The 16,894-nt window shown below is 40.9% G+C and overlaps 1 non-coding gene across 1 annotated transcript; it reads left to right on the top strand.

The window, feature by feature from the left end:
* The first annotated feature begins 3,966 nt into the window (after positions 1–3,966).
* Positions 3,967–4,074, top strand: LOC122302033. The gene has a single exon (XR_006240283.1). It is a non-coding gene; the product is annotated as a small nucleolar RNA R71 (small nucleolar RNA).
* Positions 4,075–16,894: the final 12,820 nt, after the last annotated feature.

Here is a 16,894-nt window from a genome sequence, read left to right as displayed (position 1 = left end):
TATAAAATCTATCCCCCAACAATAAAAAATTTCAATCACTAGTATGGGTTGCATAGGCATCATATTTCTCCTAGTGATTCCTCCTAATTTCTGACAAGGTTCACAAGTTTTACAAAAACTAAAGGCATCCTTGAACATGGTTGGCCAATAAAATCCGCTTTGAAGAATTTTGGCCACTGTTTTGTGGGCTAAAAAATGCCCACCACAAGCTTCCGTATGGCAAAAATTTAAGACACCAGAAATTTCATCATTGGGCACACACTTCCTAATGATTTGATCTGAACAATACTTGAAAATGTAAGGATCATCATAGAAGAACGATCTCACCTCATGCATGAATTTCCGTATATCTTGAGCGCTCCAATGAGGTGGTGTTTGTCCTGTCACCAAAAAATTTACTCTATCAGCAAACCAAGGTAAATTTTCAACTAACATAAGATGTTCATCAGGAAAAGAATCAAGAACAGGTGTCGGTTGTTCAGTTTCAGCAACTGTGAGCCTAGACAAATGGTCGGCTACCACATTCTCTACTCCTTTCTTGTATTTGATGATAATATTGAACTCCTGGAGTAAAAGTATCCATCTAATCAACCTTGGTTTTGCATCTTTCTTTGCCAATAAATACTTGAGAGCTGCATGGTCAGTAAAGATGACTATAGGAGAACCAAGAATATATGCACGAAACTTCTCTAAAGCAAATACCACAGCAAGTAATTCTTTTTCAGTAGTAGAATAATTTTTTTGAGCAAAATTCAAAGTTTTACTTGCATAGTAAATGACATAAGGAAGTTTGTTCCTACGTTGTCCAAGAACAGCTCCTACAGCAAAATCACTTGCATCACACATGATTTCAAAAGAAAGTGACCAATCAGGAGGTTGAAGAATAGGAGCAGTGGTTAGCAAAGTTTTAAGCCGACAAAAAGCTTCTTGACACTCGGGTGTCCAATCAAATTTTGCATCATTCATCAATAGCTTACATAGAGGCTTAGAAGTAGAGCTAAAGTCTTTGATAAATCTCCTATAAAAACCCACATGTCCAAGAAAAGATCTAATGTCTTTTATTGACTTAGGTGTAGGAAGTTTAGAAATCAACTCAATTTTTGCTCTATCTACTTCAAGTCCTCTAGATGAAACAATATGTCCCAGAACAATGCCCTGTTGTACCATGAAATGACACTTCTCCCAATTAAGTAGTAATTGCTTCTCTTCACACCTGGCCAAAACAGCTTGTAAATTGGTTAAACAACTCTCAAATGAATCACCAATACAGAAAAATCATCCATAAACACTTCTAGAGTGTTTTCAATCATGTCACTAAAGATGCTAAGCATGCATCTTTGAAAAGTTGCTGGTGCATTGCATAAATCAAAAGGCATTCTCCTAAAAGCAAAGATACCAAAAGGACAAGTAAAGGTGGTCTTTTCTTGATCCTCTGGTGCTATTTCTAATTGATAGTAACCGGAGAATCCATCTAAGAAACAATAAAAAACATGTCCAGCAACTTTTTCTAACACTTGATCAAGAAAAGGCAAAGGAAAATGATCTTTCCTAGTGGCGGCATTCAACTTCCTATAATCTATACACATGCGCCAACCAGTAGGAATTATGGTGGGAATCGATTCATTTTGTTCATTTTTAACAATGGTAAGCCCGGATTTTTTTGGAACTACATGAATGGGACTTACCCACTTGCTATCCGAGATGGGGTAAATGATACCCACATCAAGCAATTTCAACACCTCACCTTTAACCACTTCCTTCATTGTGGGATTCAACGTTCTTTGCATTTCCCTAGAAGGTTTTGCTTCATCTTCTAAATAAATCCTATGGGTACACTCCAAGGGACTTATACCTTTTATATCAGCCATTGTCCACCCAATAGACTTTTTATGCTTCTTAAGGACCTCTAGCAATTTTTCTTCTTGTTCACTAGTTAAGTGAGAAGAAATTACCACAGGGAAGGTGCTTTGTGGTCCTAAGAAAGCATACTTCAACTCCAATGGAAGAGGTTTGAAGTCCAAAGTTGGAGATTGCTCCTCCGAAGGCTTGAGGGTTGATGTCAATGGTGGAAGTTGCTCAAATTTTGGCCTCCATGGTGGAGTAACTTGCTGACCTATTGAAGAAACAAAAGATGAGTCATTAACATTATCAAATATTTTCAAATCTTCTTCAAATTCTTCTAAAGAATCAATAAGTTGAAAGTAATGTGCAGAATTTTCATCAATGAAATTTTCCAGCAAATTCACTTCATGAACTTCTTCAACTTCTTGCGGTTGCCTGCAAAGATTAAAAATATTTAGTTCCAAGGTCATATTTCCAAAACTCAACTTTAAAACTCCACTTCTACAATTTATGAGTGCATTAGAAGTAGCCAAGAAGGGTCTTCCTAAGATAACAGGTGCTTGGAAAGTAGAATGATTAGTCAATTGCATGTCGAGTACGACAAAGTCTACTGGATAGTAGAATTTGTCTACTTGAACCAAAACATCTTCCACAACACCCCTTGGAATCTTAATAGACCTATCAGCCAACTGCAATGTGATAGAAGTAGGTTTCAACTCACCCAATCCAAGCTGAACATAAACATTATAAGGCAATAAGTTCACACTTGAACCTAAGTCTAATAATGCTTGGCCTATTTTTGAGCTCCCTATCATGCAAGCTATGGTAGGGGATCCTGGGTCCTTGTATTTGGGAGGAGTGTTGGTTTGGATAATAGCACTAACCTGCTCAGTAAGAAAAGCTTTCTTTTGCACATTCAATTTTCTTTTTACGGTACATAAATCCTTTAAAAATTTAGCATAGGTAGGAATCTGTTGAATAGCATCTAACAATGGTATATTAATTCTAACTTGCTTAAAAATTTCAAGAATTTCCGCATGATACTTATCTTTGTGCAAAGGGGCTAACCTTTGAGGAAAAGGTGCAAGTGTAGTGCTTGGGACACTTTCAGATTCCAAAGGATCATGTGCCTCATTTTCAGAAGGAGGTTTAGAAGTGTTACCATTCTTTTCTACCTCTTGAGCTGGAATGCCAATCACCTTACCACTTCTCAAGGTTGTAATAGCCTTAACTTGCTTGACATTTGAATCTCCTGCCACATTTTGAAATTGCTGGTTTTGACCTTGGGGATTAGGCTGAGATTGTGCAGGGAACTTCCCTTTCTCTTGAGCACTCATGGTTGTAGTCAACCTTGTGACTGACCCTCGAATCTCAGCAATGGCTTGTGAATTTTGACTGTTGATAGCAGCTTGGCTTTCCATGAATTGCTGAAAATTGGTGGACAGCTGCTGGAAGTTGGTGGATAATTGCTGGAAATTGTCTTCAAGGTTCTTTTTCTGAGCTGGTACCATGTGGTTGGCATATTGAGATGGTCCTGAACCTCCTGGGGTAGTGTATGGTGCAAATTGTGAAGGACCAGCTATGTTGGGTGCAGGTAAAGCAGCTTGTTCACCCCTCCAACTGAAATTAGGGTGATTTCTCCATCCCGAATTGTAAGTGTTGGAGTAAGGACCTGAAAAAGATTTAGCAACCATATTAACAGCATTAGATTGATCCAAGAGAACTTCTTTAAAGGCAGGAATGGTCGGGCAATCATTAGTTGAATGCCCTTGGTCCTCACAAATATTACAGCTCAAGGTAATCTGAGGTACAGCTTGTACTTCATTCACTTTCTTCAGTTCTATGGTTTCTAATTTCTTAGAAATCATAGCCAACCTAGCATTTAAGTCATCTACTTCTCTCAGATTATATTTCCCACCCCCTGAAATTGTCCTTGAACTTTCCGACCTATCATGAACATCAGATGTATCCCATGATTGTGCATTTTCAGCTAGATAATCAAAATATTCAAAAGCTTCCTCAGGTTCTTTGTTAAAAAACGCTCCATTACACATGGTCTCCACAAATTGTCTCATTTTTGGTTGCAACCCCTCATAAAAAAAACTAATGAGCCTCCAATTCTCATATCCATGATGAGGACATGCATTTAAAAGGTCTTTGAATCGTTCCCAACAATGATAAAATGTTTCCACATCCTTTTGGCCAAAATTCATGATCTGTCTTTTCAAGGCATTGGTTCTATGCATGGGAAAAAATTTCTTTAAAAACTCAGTTTGCATTTCTTGCCAAGTCCCAACGGATCTTGGTCTTAAAGAATTTAACCATGTCTTAGCCTTGTCTTTTAAGGAAAATGGAAACAGTTTCAATCTTATGACTTCATCAGTGCATGTTCTATCCACGAATGTGGAACACACTTCTTCAAACTCTTTGATATGCAAATATGGGTTTTCAGATTCCATACCATGAAAGTGTGGTAACAATGGAATCATCCCAGGTTTGAAATTAAAAGCATTTGCATTAATAGGTAAAATGATGCAAGAAGGTGTGCTAGTCCTAACAGGCTGAAGATATTCTCTAAGTGTCCTGTTTAGATTCTCCACTTCCCTATCATGATGCTCATTTTCAGCCATGATGCTATCAGTGTCTGATGATGATTCAACAGAAGATGATGCAGAGCTAAAAGATGTCAATGATTCTGTCCTAAACAGTCGAGATGTATGGTCTCTAGTCCAACCAGTCATACAAACAGGAGCAGAAAATTAAAGACTATGAAGAATAAACAGAGAGAAGGGAAAAAGATTAGATGTCACCCAGGCTGTGAAGAGATTCACAGCTCCACAAACGTCCTCTCAGCAGTAGAGGAATGCTCTAATAAACACCAGTTGTCCCCGGCAACGGCGCCAAAAACTTGACTCGTCATCGAATGTGCTTCCAAGTGTAGAAGTGTCAAGTTGTATCAAGGATAAGTCCAGGATCGTATTCCACAGGGACAATGGGTTATCAAAGCGTATAAAAGATTTGTGAGTAACAAGTGAATCGAGTATGAGAGATGAAAATAAAATTAAAATGCAATGCAAAAAGATAATCGAAGTTGAAATTAGAGTTTAAAAATAACAAATTAACGAACACTTGGGTTGGGTTTGGGACTCTCTTTATTTTGGATTTTAGATAATTTTCTCGATTAACAACCCAATCAAGGCATTGATAATCGGAAGATAAAAAGGTTAAGCTCAAGTTTTTGCAATATTTTCCTAAGGGATTTTCTATTTTACTAGCCGAACACACATTAACAACCAAACGAGAGAAGCCTTGATAATTTTCAAGCTTTTGATGTGCCTTACGTCAACAACAAAACAAGAGCAAGAGCTTCAATCTATTTTCAATTTAAATCCAACTAGTAACTTAGTGAAATCAACATTATCAACAAAATATTGTATCGATCTAAAATCCAAAACAAATCACGTCCCATTCCGCAACCCAAGCTTAAGAAATTAGCTACGCATAATATTTCTAACAATAAAAAGTAATCTAAATAAACTCATATTAAAAATTAAAGAAATTACTAACATAGAATAAATTTTAAAATGCAAAATAGATGATCTATACTAAAAAAACAGCAATTCAAACGGTCAAAGCTCAAAGAAATAAAACAAATCAAAACTAACTAAATGAATAAAACTTAAGAAAATTAAATGAAACTTAACGCTGCCCAAAGGAAATGAAAGGAAGAAGAAAAAACTCCAACTAAGCTACTCTTAACGGAAAGTAAATTAAAAATTGAAAACTTAAGGCACTCTAATGTAAATGACAGCAAAAGTACCAACAAGAAACTCCAGACGCCGAAAACGAAAAGAGATCAAGATGCTCCAAGCTACAACCGAACAGAAAAACTAAAAACTTAAACTCTTGTTCTGCAAACACTGAACGAAAAGCAAAAGAAAACTTCAAGCTAAGCTACTGAACTGTAGCCGAATGAAAAAGAAAGAAGAATAAAAACAAGCTAAGTTACTGCTGTAGCTGACGAAATATGAAAGAAAGAAAAGAAGATAAAACTGCATCCTTGCATCTGAAAACAAAAGAAAGAAAATAACAATCCCCCTACCTAACTGTCTCCAACCAAAAAAAAAAAAAATTCAAGTTCCCCGGACCCTAAACCAGCTGCCTCTCTTAAACCAGAAGAAAAGAAAGAAAAAAAACTGAAACTCCCAAGTCCTCCTACTGCCAAACCGAAAGCAAGAAAAAAATGAAAGTAAAAGTCAAGAAAAACAGCTGTCCAAGTCTTCCTGCTGCTGCCAAACCGAAAACTCCATCTGATTTCTTGCTATCCTGATCAACGTGATTTGCTCCAGCATGCAAAGTGTGAGCTGTCATTGACCTTCCATGTGCAGAAGCAAGAAAAACTTGCCTTCCAGCAACATGTTTTCTGCATTGGTGTGCTGTCCATGTGAGTTTGGTCTGTATGTTTGCATTTTTCTGCATGTCTGCATGTGTTGGTCTGCTGCATGGTTGAATTTTCTGCATGTGTGATGTTGTGGTCCGAATGATCTTCTGCTGATGCTGTCCAAGTGCTTTTCCTTCAGCGTGATTGTCTGCTGTGTTGAAAGATTTTTCTGCTGCTGTACATGTGCTTTTCTTTTAGCGTGATTGTCTGCTGTGTTGAAAGATTTTTCTGCATGTGCTGTGTTGCAACGTGCTGCCTTCATTTCTTCTCCTGCTGTAGCCTCCGTTCCTCTGCTGCTCAACGTGATATGCATGTTTGAGTTTTCTGCTCCAGCCGTCCAAGGGTCTTGTTGCTGCATGCCGAGTGTGTGCTGTCAGTTTATACAATTCACAGCAAATGTGCAGCTCATGCTGCACGTGTATTGCATGTGTGTTGCATGTCTTGCAATGGTCAGCACGTGTATATTCACACTTGAATGATATCTTTGCTGTGTATTGCCCAAACTACCCTGTTATGAGAGGAATAAAAATGAAATATTTATTTTCATGTTAAACAATTGCATTATAAATCTTTTTAAGCACCAAAATACCAGAATTTATCAATTGACTCAAGTAATGTGATCTATTGCATAATTAAGTACTTAAATCATTTTTTATTAAACAATTTGTTTGCTTAAGTAACTTAATCATGCAATTTTAGCGCTTCATCATTCTCCTAGTGAAGACTGAAAATGCTAGCCCTCTTGCTTGGTATTGATAAAATCATGGCAATGATGGGTCCCTAGGTTAATGGAGGTTTAGGTGTTTAGTGATGGAATTGTGTATGATGGTGATGAAAAAGGGTGACCTAAGTGATGAACTCAAGAACTTGAGTAATGAGGCACGGCTTGGATGGATGCTCTTGGAGTTGGCACCACTTGTGGTGTAACTAGGGTTTGATTGATGAGTAAGGCTAGGGTTTGGATGGAAGAAGGTTTGTAGGAGGCAATTTAGCTTGGGTATTTCGGCTACGGTAAGAGAGAATGGGTTGATTGATTGATTGAGTAACTCTAGGATGATTCCTAGAATTAAGGGGAATCAAATATGGTAAGTAAGACCAATCACCGAAGATTGAGGGATATGATATGGAAGGTATGACCGGTTGGCAAAAGGGATAAGGGAGTTGGTTTATGGAAGGAAATTAAGGTTTCTAAAGTTTAGGAAACCTTATATGGTAAGTAAGGATTTTGGCTAGGTCAATTGGGAAATTGGAAGAAGGCAATTTAGGGTATAGCCAAATATAAGTATGGAGACAATGTGGTGGGTGTGTATGGTGTTTGTGAGATGGGATTTATGCAAGAAAATATATGAACACCAAAGAAAATTGATGAACATGCATGAACAAGCAAGAATACTATGAAACTCAACTCAACATCAATTCACGAATTACACAATGTTGAAAGGAAACTTCTCATATATTGGAGAAAATGAATCACACCTATTCACAAATTGCAAGGTAACGCTCCTCTCCTTTGGATTCATGGATTGCACCCAAGTAGTCCAAGTGCATAAGCACCGAAAATAAGAATAAGAACAAAGTAGCCGTCCTTTAAGGAAATTGTCAATAGATGTAAAAGAAATGACTAAAGGTCCTATTTATAGAGATTACAAAGTGGAAATGCCCAAAAGTTCCCTTGGAAAACAACTAAATAAAAAATAATTAAAAAGAAATGAAAACAATAAAATAGACTTGCATAGACCATGGTGGCCATGGCATGCAATGGCCCATGGATGGCCTAGTGTGAATCATGGCCCACAGCTGGGCTGGTCTGGCTCATGGCTGTTGGTTGGCACGACATGGTGTCGTGCATGGCCTGCTGACACGCATGGCATGGTGCCATGTGTTGGCCTACCAGTTGGCACAGTAAGGTGCCGTGCGCTGATGGTGCATGGCCTAGGCAGGTGGCCTGGGCGTTGACTCCACATGGCCGAGGTGGGTGGTCTAGGCGTTGGTGTTGTAAGGCACGGGCTGGAACCGTGCGCTAGATGGCACGCCTGGTGGGCATGCCACTAGCCTCGCTTGCAAAGCACAGGCTGAAGCTGTGCACTGAGGCATGCCACTAGCCTCGCTACTAAGTGTCACGGGTGTGTCATGGCTTGTCAAGGCCAGTGTCGAGGCATGGCCTGGGGCCACTTTCCTTGGGGTTTTGACATTCCCCCTCCCTTCAAGCACATCCTTGCCCTCAAGGATCAACTATGGATACCTCGCCACCATGTCATCATAATCCTCCCAAGTGGCTTTCTCTCTCGGCACCCCTTGCCATTGGATCAACACTTGCCATACTTTTCTTCTATTCCTCCCCCATGTCACCACCCTATATTAGAGCACCACTCTAGGTTGCAAAAGCATCCTACCCTTCTTATCAAAACTACGAAGCTCCTCTACTATAAGGCTCGAATCTCCAATCCTCTTCTTCAACATTAACATATGGAAGCTGGATGTAATCTTGATGGTGGAGGAAGCTCCAATCTATATGCCACATTCCCCAATCTCTTCAACACCTTAAAGGGTCCATAGTACCTCTTGGAAAGCTTCAAACTAAATTTTTTTCTCAATGTATTTTGCCTGTATGGTTGTGACTTCAAATAAACATATTCCCCTACCTAAAAAACAACCACATACCTTCCCTCATCATAGTACTTTTTCATTCTTTCTTGAGCTCTCTTAAGCTCCTTCTTTACTTTCACTAGGACCTCATTCCTAGTAATCAATTCCCTCTCTAATTCATTATTCTTGGTCGTACCCCTCTCATAACTCACTAAGGTAGGCAGTGGTCTTCCATACACCACTTTAAATGGACTTCTTTGAATGGAAGCATGAAATGACGTGCTATACCAATACTCGGCCCATGCAAGATAATCTCCCCATTTCACTTGTTCTTAATGGAAATAACACCTTAAATATTGTTCAAGTGTTCTATTAACCACCTTGGTTTGCCCATCGGTTTAAGGATGGTAAGAGGAACTTGCCCTCAATTTGTTTCCTTGTAACTCAAAAAGTTCCTTCCAAAAGGTGCTCATGAACACCCTATCCCTATCCATCACTATACTCTTGTGAAACCCATGAAGCTGATGTTCAATCAAGCTTTGCCTACTTCACATTGCAGGAGGGATAAAGCAACCCTTTGGCATTACACCTATCCCTTTGATACCCCATGAGGAGGTAGGTGTCAGAGGGCCCCAGGCCGTCCGCTTCTTCACTGCAATGGAGATGGGGTAAAATTCGAACAGCCTCAAGGCTGGACCCACACTCCTTCATGGTGGAGCTCGGGTTAGCCTGGGGCTAATCCCACCTATTGACCCTCGTGTGGAGGTAGTATGTTCGGGTAGCTTGTGACTGTACCCGTTCCCATCTGTTGACACCGTAGGAAAGGTACTTTATTGTCGTGGGTCTCATCGGTGTAGGTTGCGGGCAAAGATGAATCTCATTTTTGGGCATGCTAATCCCTGAAACATTCACATTTTCTTCATTAATAAATACACAGTAATCACAAAGTTGATTATAAGTAACACATATGCATCACAGAGCCTTCATTGGTAGAACATTCTTAGGTGTTCAGTATTCCATGGATGTTGTAGTTCTTTCCCGCAAGAGTCACGAAGCCAGTAAACCTCAGGATGGTTGCTGGAAACTACCATGTAGGGTCCTCATCAACTTCAGCATGAGGTCCCCAATTTTGAATGACCTCCGGTATACTCTTTGGTTGAAGTAGCATTCTACCTTCTTCCTATACGCCACCATTGCCTGTTCCACCTCCTCTCAGATCTCTCCTACCAAGTCAAGTTGTTCTTCAAGGAGTCGGTCGTTGGAGTGTTGCTCGTAGTGGCATACCCTGTAGGTCGAGATATCTACCTCTATTGGTGGCATGGCCTTGTGATCATACATGAGGGTGAATGGGGTTTCCCTTGTCGGCATCCTCACGGTCACCCTATATGCCCATAGAACTACCATAAGTTCTTTCACCCAAGTTCCTTTTTGGTTGTTCAGCTTCTTCTTCAATATTCGTAGCAAGGTTTTGTTGGTTGCTTTCGACCATTCAACTGAGGCTACCCCAGGGAGGAGTATTAGAACTTGATCCCTAGATCTCGGTACCAATTTCTGTAGTGGTCAGAGTCAAATTGCCTCCCATTATCTAAGAAGATGCTATGGGGTATGCCAAACTTGCAGACAACACTCTTCCATGGGAAGCGAGTGATATTGTTAGTCGTGATTGTCACGAGTTCCTCGGCCTCAACTCACTTAGTGAAATAATCCACCGCTACCACTACGAACTTTACATTGGCTTTTTTTGGGGGGAGGGGACCTACCAGGTTGACCCCCATTGGGCAAAAGGCCAGGGGGAGGATATCAGTGTTAGTTCTTCTGGTAGGTGATGGATGATTTTGGAGAACTCCTGGCACTTTTTACAACTCCGTATATATTCCTTGGCATCCCTTAAGAAGCATGGTCAATAGTACCTTGTTCGCATCACCTTTCCTGCTAATATTCTTCCTCTAGCATGGTCACCGCAGGTTCCCTCGTGTATCTCTGCCAATATCTACTAGGTTTGTTTGCTGGAGATGCATCTTAGTAGGGGAGTATTGTATCCCCTACGGTACAGGATGCCATCAACTATGATGTACCTTACCCCTTCGTCCCACTTTGTCTATCTTCAAGAACTTCATTGGCATTCAAATATTTGAGGATGTCCTGGGCCCATACCAGCGCGCCTAACACTACTTGTAGCAGCTCAATCCCTATGGTTGGCACTTCTGCGGTTCTGAGAATGGCCAATTTCAGTATCGAGGTGGCTTCATGTCTAGACGATGTCTTCGCTAACTTGTCTTCTTTGTTGTTCTCGACTCTCTGGATTTGTTGTACCTAGAAGTGTTTAAAATGGGCGCACTCAGCTTGCACCAATGTTAGGTACTTTTTCAATTTTTCACTCTTTGCCACAAACTCCCCCTGCACTTGGCTAACTACAACCTGGGAATTAGCTCAGACCTCTACCTCCTCGGCTCCTAGGGACTTTTCTATAGTCATGTCAAAGATTAGTGCCTCGTATTCCACTTCATTATTTGTAGTTTTGAACACTAAATTAAGGGCGTTGTCATGTTTTTCACCCTCGTCTGTGATGATATGCACCCCCGCTCTCCCTCCAAACCGGCAAGATGAGCCATCAACAAAGACTTGCGAGGGCTTCACAGGTTGTGCATATCCCATCTCGTCAGCAAAGACGGTGAACTCTATGATAGAATCTGCTAATATTTTCCCCTTCAGAGAGGTGGGCGGGGGTGTATTCGATGTCGAACTCGCTCAATTCTATGGCCCAGTTAGTTAGACGGTCTAAGGTGTCCAGTCATTGCAGGATCTTTCTTAGAGGGACCTTTGTGAGGACCTTGATCGGGTGTGCCTAGAAATAGGGTCGAAACTTCCGAGTGGTTACTACCAGTACAAAGGCGAGCTGCTCAATACGGGGGTATCTAGCTTCAGCCCCCCAGTATGCTTGACTGACATAGTAAACTAGTCTCTGTACCCCACCATCATCTCACACTAGAGCTAAAGAGACTGCTTGTAGGGAGACTGATAAGTATAAGATTAGTGTTTCCCCAGATTGGGGTTGGATAAGTAGCAGAGGGCTAGCTAGATACTTCTTGAGAGCGGTGAATGCAGCGTCACACTCTTCGTTCTAGTCTTGTCCCCAACCCTTAGTTAGGATTTGGCGGTGATTGAGACGCCGGGATGTGCAACACAAGGCTATACACCCCTCGTACATGGTATAAAAAAAACCTTTTACCCCAACCTTGTCCCATCATTGACATCCATAAACAAAGAGAGTTTCAAAATATAGTAAGAGTTTGCATTTCCCAAAACACGAGACCAAAATATTCCTTTGTCATATAATAAGTTCTGAAAGCATTTCCCCCCACTTATGGGAAACGAGTCCAACACTAATCATCTCTTTCTCTCTTTGTTTCTTATTTTATAGTGGTTCATCCTTCACTCGCTTCTCCAAAGCCCAGTCTTTATCCCTATTATTGAGGTGTTGGAACTCTTCAATGAACTGAAGGATCTTAAAGATCTCCTGATCTATAGCCTCCTAGTGCTCCAAAATAGTGAGCTCTAGCCTACTGATGCCCATCTTAGGCATGATCCTCTCTAGAGGAGGGGCTGCCATTCTCTTCCTCTTGGTCATTGGCATCACCTTCTATTCCTGTAAAAAACTTCTACCATTCTGGGAAAGGAATGATTGTGAAAAATTGCAACAGTGAGATTTCGAGAAATCTCAGTAAGTAATCACACAACATACCATAGTTATCACAAGCATACAAGAGGTATATCATGCAATGCATGCATGGACATGTACATAACTTGTAACTGAGACTAAACTATGACTCATGCATTAACCATTCTTAAAACTTGTAATAGAGACTTAGCATTTTCGAAAAAACATACTTTCATCATCATTAATATCTTAGTTAATCACGTGATCTGGAACATATCATATCATACCGCATGATTCACATCATGTGATCCATAACATATCATGTAGGCACGTGGCCTTATTTGTATAACACTTGTGGACACATCACGACTCCCCTATGCACTGCGTGTTCCAGCTAGTTACCGCACCATCACCAGTTCGTGCACTGTGATGTCTATATCTTAATGTAACTTAACTTATTAACTCGACAATACTATGTCGGGTTACATGCCTTGTGTACCCACTAGCATTATGCGTTACCTTGCTCTGGCATTCTTTTAAGAGAATCCATCCGAGGCACGTTGACTGTTCTTTGTTGACCCAAAGGTTACCACTCCATTTTTAAGCACTCCAGAGTGGACAGAGGAGTTCCACTAGGACATTCCCCCACCCTATCATTTGGGGTCGTGATAAAACATTACTTCATTTCCAAAAAAAAACACTTCTCTTTAAAATCACTTTTCCCAAATGCATGTGACATGAGACTTAAGACATGTGTTCTAGTACTTGACATATGCCATAGGAGATACCATGCATGAAATAACCAAGCATAACGTGTTTAATTCATGGTATGATAACATAGAACTCATAAGATATTGAAACACAAACATGGAACTAAGTAAACTAGCCGTGGCTGAAACATTCATGCACAAGAACATGGAAAGTCATCACTTAAACAAGCTTCAAACTTCTTCATCCAAGATACTTAGAATTCATGGCATAGTAAAACAATATATGAAATCATGGCATTTGAACAAGATCTAAGTCACTCAAGGTATGGTAAAACCGAATCATCACAAGTCTTAAAATAGCAATATCCTTTTCCTCGAAACTAAAACATGTAGGGAATCTTATCAACATTTTTCGTCATAAACCGATTCATATTAGTCATTCCATAATCATATTCCAAGTTCATGTAAGAGTATTCAATCAAGCAAACAATAATAGCAACCAAAGTAAAAGAAACAAATTAAGGATTTAGACAAAAGTATACATGCATTAACAAGAAGTAAGTTGAGTGTATACTTACAAAAATCCACAGAGATTAACAAACAACAAACTGTAAATCGAAGTGTAACTAGTTAGAATGAGGGTTCTAAAAACCCTAATCCATGAGGTTAAAGTGCGTGTGTGATTGTTAAGGCCACCATTCGAGTTTAAACTCTGATAGGTCAATCGGTTTCTAGGGTTTTGAGCCAAGAAGTCTCCCATTTTCCTTGTGTTCTTCTCCATAATTCAAAAACAAGGTGAAAAGACAAGTAGTTGGCCAAATTTATGAAGGATATGGACTCTTTATTTTCGGCCCATTCCAAACCCTAGGAAACCCTAGTTGGTTCTTTGAGAACAAGTGTGAGATTGTGAGTGTTTGGTCAAAACCAAAACTATCTTGAGATTCTCATCTCTACAAATTGATAATGTGTCGTGTGTGGGTGTGTGCGTGAATCAAGAAAGCAAATCTTACTATGCTCCTTCCTTGCTAAGCCGAAATCTCTTCTTGAAGGTAGTTTTCCTTTGTTTGGTTGGAAGGGAAGTGTGAGAAAGTGAGAAATCCTTTGAGTGCTTGTGAGAGAGAGAATGAAGAAGGTGAGAATATCAGGGGTTTAAAAATGGCTAAAGAAAACCCTTGGGCATGTAGCTCTCTCCCCTTTATATAGAACTTTCCCACAAAGTCTTATTGGTCACTTGAAACCCCATTAATGGCATTGTCATTTTTCCTTCCCCTTTGCCATCCATGACCCTCGTGTTTCATCATGAGATTGCCTTGGAAAAGACCAAAGCTTGAGGTGGCGTGTGGGGTTCCTCCCCTCTTGGTCGAATACCTCAAATGTCCTTTTCAAAATTGTCTAAGTGTAATGTACCTTAGGGCAATTAGGTAAAAAAACTCACTAGACTCTTCCTCTTCCCAAACAAGATGTTGCATGGTTACCACATGGCTTAGGCTTGTGGAGGCTTCTAGATGCCACCCCCCCCCCCTCTCTTCCTCATGGAGATCCTTCCACTTTTGTGCGCATTCCCGAGGTGACCTTTCACTTCCTAAAGCCTCTTGTTGTAACCCTAGTTGACAAGTGGCATGTGAGTGTGTGCTTTGAGTGTGGTGGCCGAGATGTTAGGGTTAAGAGGGTCTTTTTTGTGCAAATTTCCTTTCATCTTTCCTTCTAGAAATTCCTTGCATGGTTGACAATTGGCAAAGATATAAGAAAACTCACAGGTGGGCGTGTGGTAGAAGGAAACTGAAACATCCTTCTTGTCTTTTGGCTTTCCCCCCACAAGCCTTTCTTGGAAATCCCTTTGGTCTTCCCTATGTGCCACTTCCCTATGCATCTTTCTCTTGGAAATTGAAAAGGTGCTCTTCTAGAAGATGCTAGGCATGTGGGATGGCTTGGCCATGTGCCTCTTGGTTTTCCCTATGCATCTCATCATTTCATTCTTCTAGAAGCATCCTAGCATGAGTGACAAATGGAAATGCTACTAGGGTTAGGCATGCAAGCCTTCCTTTGGGCTTTCTTAACACTCTTCTCTCTCCCTTGGCTTATTATCAACTCTATATACCATTAGGGTTTGAATGTTGGGCTAAAGCCCAAATGGGCTTGGGTTTTCCCTTATAGCCGAATTACACTAAGAGTTCTTAGGGCCAAAATTCATAATTGAGCCTATAAAGCCTCTTCTTCCCTTAAATCACTAGGGCCCTCTATCACTAAGGGAAGAAAATATTCCATGGCCCCTGCTTCACTATGTCAGGTCATCACAGGTTAAGAGCTGCCGCTCGGCTGGCGAGCTTCTATACGTCATTAATGTTCCGAGGAGGAGGCATGTCTAAGATGGCATCCATCTTTTTGGGATTGGCTTCAATCCCTCTTTTTGATACCACAAATCCAAGGAATTTTTGTGAACCTACTCCAAATGCGCATTTGGCGAGATTCAACTTCATCTCGAACTGCCTTAGTACTGCAAAGGCGTCTTAGAGGTTGTCGAAGTTCTGTGCCAGGTCCCTACTTTTGGCTAGCAGGTCATCCACGTAGACCTCCCTATTTCTTCTGATATGGGCTTTGAACATTCTATTGACTAGCCGTTGATACGTGGTCTCCACATTCTTTAGACCGAACGGCATGGCAAAGTAGCAGTATAGCCCTCGATCAGTGATGAATGACGTCTTTTCCTTGTGGCTTCCATACGGATTTGATTATATCTAGAGTCAGCATCCATGAAGCTCAACATGCAATGGTCGGCTGTTGAGTCCACAAGAAGGTTGATGTGGGGTAGCGGGAAACTATCCTTTAGGCATGCTTTGTTTAGATCCATGAAGTCTATGTACATTCTCCATTTACCATTAGGTTTATTCACAAGAACCATCTTGAACAGCCAGTCTGGGTAATGTGCCTCCTGTATAAACCCTACAGCGAGCAAGCGGTCAACCTCAGTGGCGATGGCGGCATTCTTCTCGGCACTAAAACTTCTACGCTCTTCTACCTTACTCCCCTGGTTTTAGGGTCTACACTCAAGTAATGTTGCATGACGGTCGAGTCTATTCCCAGCATATCCTCTTGGCTCCATGCAAAGATGTCACGATGTTCCACAAGCAGTTGCTGTAGAGCCTCCCTCATGTCGATGGTCATTCCTGTGCTAATCCTGGCAGTGGCTTCCTGTCAATTCTGATCCAATAGAATCAACTCCAAGGGTTCGTTCGCCTTAGTTTTCTTTAGTGTGTATTTGTCTCTTATTTCATTTTCCGCAGGGATGCATCTCAGGCAGTGGAAGTTTGGGTAGCGTCTCCTCCCCTTGCTGTGTGGTGTGAACTCCCCCTCCAGTGTGATCCTGTCAGCTTAACGTTCCACCTTGTATTATTGCCTGCACTTCTTCAAATCGCATCCCTTCCGTGGCCTCCATTTGCGCACTTACTTCTTTTAGTGCGCTATCACACCTCCAAGCCTCTCGAGGGTGGGTTCTCACAAGCGTATGAAGAACACATTAAAATTTTTTGAATCCCATAGATAGCGCCACTGTCAACCTGGGTTCTGCAAACACGAGGCAACTCACGGATCTAGTGACCATGGTGGTGACTGGACAGAGCCTTTGATGCCTAAGTCAGTGAAGACAGAGGAAAAGAGAGA

The sequence above is a fragment of the Carya illinoinensis genome, chromosome 2 (assembly GCF_018687715.1).
Source record: "Carya illinoinensis cultivar Pawnee chromosome 2, C.illinoinensisPawnee_v1, whole genome shotgun sequence".
Lineage (NCBI taxonomy): Eukaryota > Viridiplantae > Streptophyta > Magnoliopsida > Fagales > Juglandaceae > Carya > Carya illinoinensis.
This window is presented reverse-complemented; position numbering and strand designations above follow the sequence as displayed.